Here is a 12553-nt window from a genome sequence, read left to right on the forward strand (position 1 = left end):
CTCCGGAAGCAGGGCCCCATACTGAAAGCCAAGCAGGCCTCATTTAAACCGGCAGTGGAGGACTGGGATGGAAATTTGGGGGATGTGGAGGTGAATTAATTTTTCTTGTATATATCTTAAAAAGTTTAACCAGTCTCTAACTGGCCAATTAATTCCAATTCCACCAACAAGTATTTTCCTTTTGAAAACCACCTGTTAACACAATCCCATACTCCTTGTCCTTTCAAAATTCTAGAAAATATTAAATTTCAAGTCAAATCTCTCTCCAGCTAATTATTTACAGTGCTTAGGTGTGTTGTTCCAATGGCAATAATAACTTCTCTAATGTTAAGTAATTAAAATGACAGGGACAGGGAGAAAGCTAGAGGTGTATTTAAACAGTGTAACAACTCTGGAAGAGCCTTGGCTGTTGCCTAGAGAGGAAGCTATTTTAGCAAAGCTGCAGCCTGCACATCTCAACATTCCAAGTGCCTCAGAACTGCATAGTGAGTTTGATAAAATGCAGATACCAAAGCTCTTTTTCCAGAAATCCTAGATCAATAGTCCTGGTCCTATGCTGAGTCCTAGGAATCTCATTCTTTAATAAGGGCTCCTGGTAAATTACACCTGCTATGTAGAGTAATGCTTTATTAGACTAGCAGAAACTACACCTCTCCTTCCACCCAAACTTTGGACACAAGCCTTTGGTTTGCTGTGGTTGTAATTTCAGATGTGAAAAACTCAAGTGGCCTGAGACAGCATGTGAGTAATTTTTGAAACAAAATCACATGGTACAGAGAAGTCATTTGAAGTGACAAAAGGTTAGGGACAAACATGCATAATCAAAGATTGAAGGGAAGAGCTGGAGTTTGGAAGGATTTTCTATTTTTGCAGGTAGTTTTCTTCTACATTCTCAAATGTTAAGGATGACAGAAAACTAACTTATTTTTATTAAAATGCACTTTTTGTTTTTCATTTCCTAAATCATTCATTTCCTATGTTAGAGATAAATGCAATCTGAAAGAATGATGCTTTTTCTTAACTTATCCCAACTGCACATCTGTCACATGAAACACCTATTCTGTTTCTCTGATCTTAATTTTTTTCCTGTGATTCTGTGATAGCACTATGGCTCTCAAAGTAAATATAGAAAACTGGTTTGTATCACCTAATTTTCAAAAACAGCAGTACATGAATTAAATAAATGTAGATTAGGAGAATTACAGACAATGGAGATGTATGCTGATTTTGCTAAGCAAATACCGGTGGCAATATTTGTTTTATTCATTCATTCACTGTAATTATTTATTGTCTGAACACCATGTGTCAGGTACTACCTGGACTCCAGTCTCCCAAAATCTCATTTCACGTGAATACAGGAGAACATTGGGCAGGCTGATAATCATACTTGCCCTCTGCAGAGCTGAGGGAATAAGTCCACTAAATGCCAGCTACTTGAAGTTTGCAGATTGTGGAACCATAAAAGGGAAGACTAACTAGTATGGTTGAAGTTAAAAATAACCACTGAGGCTTTAACTTTAAGAAAGTGGAACAATAGGGATGCCTGGGTGGCTCAGTCGTTAAGCATCCCAGTCTGGATTTCAGCTCAGGTCATGATCTCACAGTCATTGATGTCAGGGTTGTGAGTTAGAGCCCTGCGTTGGACTCTATATGGAGTGTAGAACCTGCTTAAGATTCTCTCTCCGACTTCTCTCTGCATTCTCTCAGATAGAAAGAAAGAAAGAAAGAAAGAAAGAAAGAAAGAAAGAAAGAAAGAAAGAAAGAAAGAAAGAAAGGAAGGAAGGAAGGAAGCAAGGAAGGAAGGAAGGAAGGAAGGAAGGAAGGAAAAGACTTTAAAAAAAAATGAAAACATACACTTATGAGTTTTATTATTGCATGAGGTTTTACATGATGTAATTTGTATTTTAAGAATGATCTTAAAAAATTCTAATTGTTTTTGCATTACTCCAGAAAGTATAATTTCTAAAATATACCATGCTTACCCAAGGGTTCCTAAAATTAGAANATGAAAACATACACTTATGTGTTTTATTATTGCATGAGGTTTTACATGATGTAATTTGTATTTTAAGAATGATCTTAAAAAATTCTAATTGTTTTTGCATTACTCCAGAAAGTATAATTTCTAAAATATACCATGCTTACCCAAGGGTTCCTAAAATTAGAATAAAATTTTGCAGCATGTTGGGAACCATCTGAACTCACTAGTTGAGAATACTCCTTGTGAGGTTAAGACAGGTTTTGCAACGTCTCCTGCTGTTAGATGATGACCGATACCTACCTCCACTCAATTATTTTTTGCTTGAACACCGACCCCCGAGGCACCTTGTTGGTTGGTATGAGGAGTGACTTGTCCCCTTATTCTGGCCCTGGTATGCTGATTGCACCCTGTGAAGGAACTTATTGTGGGAACTTCTTTTTTGTGATCATGGGAACAGACACTGTGTTTCCTGAGGATCCTGGTTTTCTTATACTTCCTTTTAAGCAAACAGGCTATTGACCTCTGCTCACAAAGAACTAACTGTGCCTTTGCTGTGCTAAAAACATTGCCTTGTATTTGAATGCTAAAGATACCTTCCTTCCCCATGTGATAAGCATCTAAATCACCTACATCAATCACTATTGATAAAGGTTATGCATGAGTCTTCTACAAATCTATATTCTGGGATATTTTTACATATCAAGGAAATTTGTCATCAAAAATCATTGTCTAAGGCAAATGCCACTTCTGTGCTGTTCCCCATACACTTAATCATAAATAAAGCTGAGTCTCAGTCAGTGTAGAGATGCCTGTCTGGTGGCCAGAAAGAATCTCATCGCTCTCTCATCCCTCTCTCACTGACACTGTCCATCCTTCAGGGACCCCTGGACTGGTTGGAGTGTGACTCCGGCAGCAGCCGCAATTATGGGAAACTAATATGTAAAGCATGTGCTTTTTATGTTGGAAAGTATTGTTACAAAGTTTTCAAACTTCTAAGTCCTTTCTTTGTTATTTCAATCTTTTCTTTGTTATTTGCTATTAACTATTGCAAGGTACTATATTCAAGGCTGTGTTGTGCTCACAGGCTGAGTTAAATCTTATTTTTAATAAATGTTTTTAAATTACTGGAAACAATTTGAGGCGTCTGGGTGGCTCAGTCAGTTAAGCACAGGACTCTTGATTTCAGCTCAGATCATTATCTCACGGTTCCTGAGTGTGAGCTGGTGTTGTGCTCTGTGCTGGCAGCAGGGAGCCTGCTTAGGATTCTCTCTCTCTGCCCCTCCCCCACTCTCAAAAATAAATAAATAAACTTAAAAATAGATTAGTAGAAACAACTTAAAAACTTTATAGAATTTGAAACTAACTCATCAGTACTAAGGATTACACGAGGGACAGGTCCTGTTACTAGAATCAGTTAGAATTCCATGCTTCCCTGCTTGTGTGATCTCAGGAGTTTACTTTGCTTGGTCAGGGATGAGGAGGAGAGCAGCGTGTGTGTGTGTGTGTGTGTGTGTGTGTGTGTGTGCGCAGATGTGTAACAACAGCCCAATAGTGACTGTAGAAAGTAGTTGCCTCCTAGCTGGTGTGTATGATCCAGGATGGGTCATTCTTTTTTTTTAATGTTTATTTTTGAGAGAGAGAAAGAGAGAGAGAGAATCTACATATAAGTGGGGGAGGGGCATAGAGAGAGAGGCACAGGACCGGAAGCTGGCTCCAAGCTGACAGCAGACAGCCTGAGGACATGGAGCTGGAACCCATGAACCATGAGATCATGACCTGAGCCAAAGCCTGAAGCTTAACTGACTGAGTCATGCAGGCACCCCAGGATGGTCATTCTTAAACAAGGGTGCCTCTCTGCCTTACTATATTCAGTGTATTACACTCTTCTAGCTAACTGGGGTACTGCAGGAGATGATGATACAGGATTCTTGCCTGTCAAGAGTTTCTAACAATCACAAACTGGGTGTGCTTTTTGTGAAAGAATAATTTATTTAGAATAAGTATTATGTGCATATGGTATACCTTCCAAATAAAATAGAGAAGAATTGATAAGTATGTCTCTCCTTTGATTTACCCCTCCACCCAGTTCCCATTGTTTGAGGAAACAGTTGTCACCAGATTCTAATTTATGCTTGAAATAATATTTTAGATACTTTATAAAAATTACAAAAGAAGGGAGTTTGGGTGGCTGAGTTGGTTGAGCATTGGCTATTGATTTTGGCTGGGATCATGATCCCAGGGTTGTGGATTGAGGCTGCTTAAGATTTCTCTCTGTATCCCTCTACCACTCTCTCTCGAATAAAAAAAAATTAAATTACAGAAGAGATATAAATAGAGACATACACGTGGACATGGGCATTTTTATGGTAGCATGCAGCCCACCAAACCATGCTGTACTTCATATTTTTTACTTGAAATAGGAAGTTTCTATATTGATCTTATTAGAGATACTTCATTGTTTTAATGGATTTTTTCCAATAATCTTACAGTGCATTTTTAGTTTTTCTGAATCTTTTATTATTATCAAAATGTTTATTTATTTTTATTGTTTATTTATTTATTTTGAAAGAGAGAGAGAGAGAGAAAGAGTGCATACCCCCCTTTCCCCATACATGCATGTCTCTGAACAAGGGAGGTTCAGAGAGAGAAAGAGCAGGCCCCCAAGCAGGCTCCTTTCTGTCAGAGCAGAGCCTGTAGGGGGATCGATATCACAAACTCTGAGATCACGCAAGGCTTGAGCCAGAAGAGTCTATTGCTCAACGTACTGACCTAACCAGGGGCTCCCATTAAACACTTTTTAATTAATTTTATTTCATACACAATTATTAGCCTGTAGAAACAATTATTTGTCTGTACTTAGAAGTGAAATTCCTTGATTAGCATTAATTTCAAATTTTAGTAGGTAGTCCCCAAATTCTCTAATTAAAAGTTGTACCAATTTACACTCCCCATAGTAATATGTGCAAGGGCCCAATGTTCTCTATCTCTGTGCATGCAAGGTGTAATCAAATGTAGATCATTTCAGCTCTTAGAAAAGCAGGATATCTCACTAGTTTCTACTGAAAGATTTATTATAAGCAAAGATACACATAACTTTTTCATTTTTTAAGAGGGAATCTACATTTCCTTTACTATGACCTTGCCATTCATAGTCTTTATAAGAGTACTTTATATTTTAAGGATGTACATCTTTTTATCTGTCATCTGTCATATTACATATTGTTTTCTCAGGTTATTGCTTGAAATTAATTTTGTAGTAAAACTTAACAATATTTCTATTATTTGCTTCTAGATTTTGTTTCATAATTAGAAATCCCACCCCACTTAGAATGTGTTTTTAAAATTTCCCTTATTTCTAAGACTTGTATAGTTTTGTTTTTAGCATTATTATTTTTCTATCTGCACTTTATTTTGGCAAGAGATGTGGTGAATGGGTTCAATATTTTTTTAATTCTTGATAGCTATTCTGTTGTTCCAACATAATTTGTCAAATAAAATATCTTTTCTCCAATGGCTTGAAATAAAAATTTATTTCTTTTTCCTCAATGTATCTGGATTGACTTCTGGACATTATTTTTGGTTTTCATGATATATCTGGCTACTCACATAAGACCAGTTATTATTTACCATAACTTTATAATCCATACTAATATTTTGAAGGACTAGTGTTCCCTCAGTTTTTGTTTACTTACTCATTTTGAAGTAATTATAGACTCACAGAAAGCTACAAAAATAGTACAGAGAAGTTATGTATAACCCTCATCTAGTTTCTTCCAATGATTATATCTTATATATGTATACAATGTCAAAAGAAGGAATTTCATATTGATACAATGTATGTTTCTAGTCCTATACCATTTTATCACCTGCAGATTTGTGTTACCACCCCCACAATTAAGAGTACAGAACTATTCCAACACCAAAAATTTCCCTCCTGCTACCCATACTACTCTTTAACCCTTAGCAACAACTAACCTGTTTCTATTTCTATAATTTTGTTATTTAGAGAATTATATTAAATGGAATCATACAGTATGAATGCAATATAAACTTTTGAGATTGGGTGTTTGTTTTCACTCAACATCGTTGCTTTACGATTCATTCAGCTTGGTGCATGTGTCAATAGCTCATTCTTTAATGCTGAGTAGTGTTCCAGGGTACACACGTACCAGTTCGTCTCATGATTCACCGTCGAAAGGCCTCTTTCCAGGGAGGGTTATTATACATAAATTGCAAAGAACATCAGGGTCCATGTTTTTGTGTGACATAACTTTTCATTTCTCTAGAATAAGTGTTCAGGTGCTATTGCTGGATCATATGGTAGTGGTTTCGTTTTATAAAAAACCGAAAAACTGTTTTCCAAAGTGGCTATACCATTTCCTGTTTCCTTGGGTATGCATGAGTGATTCAGTACCTCTACATTCTCCCCAAAATTTGATGCTTTCATTTGTTGTTATTTTAGTTGTTTTGATCAGTCTGTAATGATATCTAATTTTTGCTTTAACTGTCAGTCACTATTTCCTTCAAAGGAAGGAAAGCCAATTGCACCCACTTTCTACTCTCTTTCTATGACTCCAATGAGCCAAATGTTGGATCCTTTGTTATAGTCCAACAGATCCTTGAGTTTCCGCCCATTTTTTAGTCTATTTTCTCTCTGCTGTTTGTGAAAGGTAGTTTCTATTATTCTGTTTTCAAGTTTACTGATGTTTTCCTCTGTCCCTCTCATCCTTTTAATTTTGTTTATTGTATCTTTCAGTTCTAAAATTTTTATTTGATACTTCTTTATACCTCCTATCTTTGCTAAGACTATGTTTTTCTTTTTAAATTTGTTTCAAGCATGTTTGTAATTGCTCATTGAAGCATTTCTATAATGATTGCTTTGAAATCCTTGTCAAGTAATTTCAACATCTGTTGCAGCTCAGTGTTGGCATTTGTTGGCTTTTTTTTTTCCTCAGTTTGAGATCTTCTTGGTTCTTGGTATGACAAGTGACTTTCAATTGAACCCTGGACATTTTAAGTATTATATTATGAGATTCTGGATCTTGTTCAGAGCTTGTTTTAGCAGACTCCTAGGGGTGTTGGTAGGCTAGCACCTCATCACAGCCAGGTGTAGGTGGAGATCGAGGCTGTCCACTAGGCTTTGTTGACACCTAGAGGAGAGATGCTCCTTGTTACTGCACAGTGAGTCCACAGTCCTTACTCCACTTGACCTCCACCGACGGCACCCAGTGAGGAGCAAGAGAGCTCCCTTGTTACTGCTGCATGAGGTTGGAAGTATGGACTCCCTCATGCCCTCCATTGATACCAGTGGGAAGCCTCTTAAGAGCCTGTGAGGATGACATCTCTTTGGGAGGTCATTGATAGGACTTGACTGCTGGTGGACCTGTGAGCTGGACCCTGGGCAATTGGAGGCTCCCCACTCTTCCATTGTCCTTGGAATTTGCATCCATTTGCATTTCCATTCCCCAGAAACTGCCCCAAGGACACATCCATAGTGATGTGGTATTGAGGCTATTTGAACAGTATACCTGACTGAGCCTACCCAAGGCTTTGTATATACACTTTTAAGATTTGGCCAGTGGGTATGGACATCTACTAGTCTTGAAGCCATCCAGATAAGCCTCATATGTAAGTTCCCTTTGCTCATTAAAACTGTCACCTACCAATCTGGAGTGGTTTGCTCTGTCCCTACCCTGCATACAAGGGTAAGTTTCAGAATACAGGCAGGAAACTCCAGACAGCTTGTGAACAAATGATTGGCCAAGCCAGCCAGGGGACTGATGAAATGAAATGGGTTGTGGAGAGGTATCCATGGGGAGTTCCTGAGTTGGTCAATGATTTCTTTTTTTTTATTTTTAATATTTTTTATTAATTTCTGAGAGAGAGAGAGACCGCATGAGCAAGGGAGGGTCAGAGAGAGAGGGAAATACAGACTCTGAAACAGGCTCCAGGCTCTGAGCTGTCAGCACAGAGCTCAACGCCGGGCTCGAACCAATGAACCATGAGATCATGACCTGAGCCGAAGTCAGACGCTTAACCAACTGAACCACCCAGGTGCCCCAAGTCAGTGATTTTTATGTGGGGAGGGGTGGGCCCATATGTAGATGCTTGTGAAGTATTGTGTGAATATGGGGACACCCTGAAAATGCCAAGCGGTCTAATGCGCTTGTTGGAGGAGCTGCATAGAGCACACTGAGACAAAGAGGAGAAACACTTTTCCACAATGGGCTGGCCTCTCCCATGAGCTGTTCCACTGCCCACTGATGACCAGCTAGAGGCTGAAGCTCAGATTAGAAAGTTGGAGGAGCTGAGGTTAGAGATGGATGTGTGGGTGCCCACTACTCTCCTAGCTTCAGGACTAACAAACAAGCTGGAAGAGGGAAAACATTTATGTGCCATTCTGCAAAGCTAAGAGCACGTAAACCACAGATTGAGGTCCAAGCACTTGTAACAAAGCCTGATTGGGATGGGAAGCAGTGGAGTTCCTGGGAAAATGAGAAGAAAGAAGATGTTGTGAAGAAATGGATGAAATGTTTCATGCTGTGTGACCCTTCATACAAAAGAAAATTTTAAATAGCAATTACCTCAAAGCTCCCAGGAGGAAAGGACTTCTTTTTCTGTCCTTTAAGGTTGTAAATCTTACATAAGTTTGAAATATAAACACTCCAAAAGATGACCAAAGCACTGCACACAGAGTTAAGGGAGGGGAGGAAGAAGAAGAAAGAAAATAATTTTAATATCAAAAGTACACTGGTGCAAATTTAGAACTTGAATTTCTTTTTTATTAAAAGAACAAAGTTGTCTTAGATTATTGGCCTGCTATTTAATAAAAAAAAAAGGGGGGTTGGTTGTTGTTGTTGTTGTTGTTTTTGTTGTTTTACTTCAATGTACTCTGCCCAGAAAAGGTTCTGTTTTGTTTTATCAGGTCTTTGATTACTCAAAGAACTGAGTTTTCTTGCTTAAAAGAGCTGTTTTCTACAACTATGTAATTTTTGTATATGTTAAATGTTATGGGAAGTATTTTCAAATAAGAAGTGATGATAAACATTTTTTAGGGTTTGTTTATATAAAATTCCTAAAAATCTAATATGTCTTGGTATAATGTTATCATTCATAAATGTAAAATCTACATCACAGAAATAAATTCCCTTGTCAGTTGCTTTATGATAAATATCATATCTTATATGATATCATATATTTATAATAATATCATATCTTAAACCACAACCATTTTTAAGTCCTTTGTCATTTGCTGACACTTACTGATTTACTCCAATGATTTGACAAAAAGTGTTCCTGCAAATGTGCTTTATTTTCAGGGAAAAGACTTTGACAAGTTTCTGATATAGCTAAGATCATTTTTTTTTTCATGTAGGACTGACGATAATAAACTTTACAAGGGCTTCCCTGAAGCTACCTGTGCATCCCCAGAATATGTCAGGAGTTGGTAACCCAAGATGTCCCCTTTATCTCTCCCCACATCAGTATAATGGGCCCGTTACATTAGTGTGAAGGCATCCCCTGCTGCAGACACTGCACACTTTGCTGAAACATCTGTGAGGGGGAGGTTGGGTGATGAACCCACAGAAAACTCAAGGCTCAGATATCACTTCAAGGTTTGGAAAGTCTTTGGTTGGGTAAGATTCATAGTGTTCCAGAAGTTGAGTTTGATAAGATACAAGCCTATCCACATCCTAAAGATGTAAAGGAGATCCAAGCCTTTTGGGGGAGATCTTGGGTTTGGAGGACTTTAATTTCTTACCCTTTATTGTGTCCCCGTTCCTTGTACCTCCTGGTAAAGAAAGGGCACATACGGGACTAGGGCTAGAGCAGCAGGCTACCTTTGAGAAGGCAAAAATACTAGTGAAGCAGAATAAAGCTCTGGGCATCCCCCAAGCAGGCTACGATTAGAGTTAGATGTGTATGGCTCTGGAAGGTGTGTATCTGGCACTGGGGCTGAGACCAGAGAAGGGAGAGTGCCCCAAGGATTTTGGTTCCAGCTCTGGAAGGTGGCAAGAGTCTGACAGATCCCTATCGAGTGAGAGCTCCTAGCAGTGTGCACAGTGCTACTTCAGGTGGAGACTCTCATGAAGGAAGGAACCACAGCAGCCTGTGGACTGAATGAACTCAGAGTGGTTTGTCTGGTGTTCCATTTGCAGTGACAGTTGGGCTGCTCTAAAATCATTAACTTTCTGACTTGGACAGTAAAAAGCCAAGGGGTAAATGATGATAAATAAGCCCTTAGAAGTTCAAGACTATCTAGTCCATCTACAAGAACCTGAAACAGTCCTCACTGTTTTAGACATCCAGGCCCATAAGGAACTGACACTGCCTGGCAATCAAAAAGCTGATGCCCTAACTTGGGTAGAAACTTAGCAACTGACCCTTCCATAGGTACAACAGATTGGGTGCATAGAAAGTGGCCACTGCAGTGCCCAGGTGAGATGGCGTGTTGTCAAGCATGATGATTTGCCCTTGAAGTATAGTGACTTGATTAAAGTAGTAACCCTATTCCTTGTGTGTTTCAGTGCCCAATGCAACTGCCAAAGGAGATTGGGTCGATCCACCAGAGTTCCCAACTGGCCAGTGATTGACAAATTGATTATAGTAATCCCCTCCCTCTGAGTGAGGGTCCTAAATATGCCTTGATTTGTGTGGACACTACATCTGGCTTAACCCAAGCTTTCCTGTGTCAAGTGCAAAGTGGGCCACCATCATTAGTGGATTAGAGAAGCTGAGTTATGTATGGATACTCTCATGAAAAAGACCATGATAGGAGGGTCACATTTCAGATATGATATGCAAAATGGGACAAAAGAGCATTGCATTAAATGGAGGTTCCTTCTCACCTACACCTATAAGCAATGGAGTTGGTAAAAAAGAAAAATAAAATATTAAAGTAGCAGATTAAATTGTTAACATGTAAAAAGCACCTTGGCTGGGTGGACTAACGTATTGTCCCAAACTTCAGTACATTTGAATGATCAAGCAGTGTGGACTGTTGCTCCCTGTGACAGACTGGGACCTCTGCTGAAGCACCCAACACTGTAAAGGTATAGCAGTGACAAGAAATAGCCATTGCCCTGACTCTCACAACATGCTTTGCTGCTGAGAACACCAAGCCCCACCACACCTGGGAGAGGAGCTACCTACTAGAATTTGCAATGAGTACATTACTTTGCATCCCTGGATGAGGAGAAACTACTCAGTCTCCACTGGGATCCCATTGTCCTACTGCAAGCTTGACTTGTTGAAATGCACTATCCCTGGAATGGAACATGACCATTGAAAGGCGGGGAGAAGGTGGGCATCCTGGTCTGACATCTCCACTCCCAGTGCATCCCCTAACACCAGGTAGTGCTGCCTCCCCAACATATATGGTATGCACAACCTGGTCACATTCCAAAATCTGCCAACCTCCCTCTCCACAAGGCCAGATGGGAACATTCTGTTTTCCACTAGTTTAATGTTTGGTTGACATCTTTGTTCCCTCCATTGGCTTGGAGGATGTCATAACATATATAGAAGCACTTACTAAATTTACCCAGCAAGTCTTTTTTTTTAATGTTTATTTATTTTGAGAAAGAGAGAGAGAGGGAGAGAGCATGCATCTACATGAGCAACCAGGGAAGAGAGAGAGAGAGAGAGAGAGAATCCCAAGGAGGCTCCACTGAGGTTGATGTGGGGCTTGATCTCAAGACCCTGAGATCGTGACCTGACCCAAAATTGAGTTGGATGCTTAACCAACTGAGCCACCTAAGTGCCCCTCACACAGTGAGTCCTGAACGATAATAATAAAACCTGTCCTTACTGAACACTGAAATGTTTCTGATATAAAGAGCTGTTCTCCAAAATAACATGGCTGTGAGGGGCGCCTGGGTGGCTTAGTCGGTTAAGCGTCCGACTTTCGCTTAGGTCATGATCTCGTGGTTCGTGGGTTCGAGCCCCATGTCGGGCTCTGTGCTGACTGCCAGCTCAGAGCCTGGAGCCTATTTCAGAGTCTGTGTCTCCCTCTCTCTCTGACCCTCCCCTGCTCACGCTGTCTCTCTCTCTCTCCTAGAAATAAATAAAAATATTAAAAAAAAAAATAACATGGCTGTGGACATTATAACTGTCTCACAAGGAGACACCTGTATTGTTACCCAAACAGAATGCTGTGTGTTCATACCCATGAGGCTGCTAATTGATCATCTTTATGAAACCACATGAGGACATATCTGAATGCCATGAATGATCCACCCCCATGTTAGAAGATTTAATACATTAGTGGTTCAGATCATGGGGCTTTTGAAAAAAGCTGTCATTGATTTTGGGAACCACTGGGATTGGTTTTGGGGAATGTGTGTTTCTCTGGCATGAACCTGTGTTGTTAATGTGGCATCTGCTTCTAGTGCAGCAAAGTACTACCAGAGGGCCACCTCCATGCTCATGAGACTCCTGCTGACAGCTCAACGTAGAAACTTGGGTGTGCTGCATATGAAACTGTGAGTGAGTCGCTGATTTGTAGAGTGTTAGGGGAGGTCATCCAGAGGACATGGATGCTGTTTGACCTGTGAGCTGGACTGGCTAATC

The sequence above is a fragment of the Crocuta crocuta genome, unplaced genomic scaffold (genome assembly GCF_008692635.1).
Source record: "Crocuta crocuta isolate KB4526 unplaced genomic scaffold, BGI_CrCroc_1.0 scaffold402, whole genome shotgun sequence".
In the NCBI taxonomy this organism is placed as follows: Eukaryota; Metazoa; Chordata; class Mammalia; order Carnivora; family Hyaenidae; genus Crocuta; species Crocuta crocuta.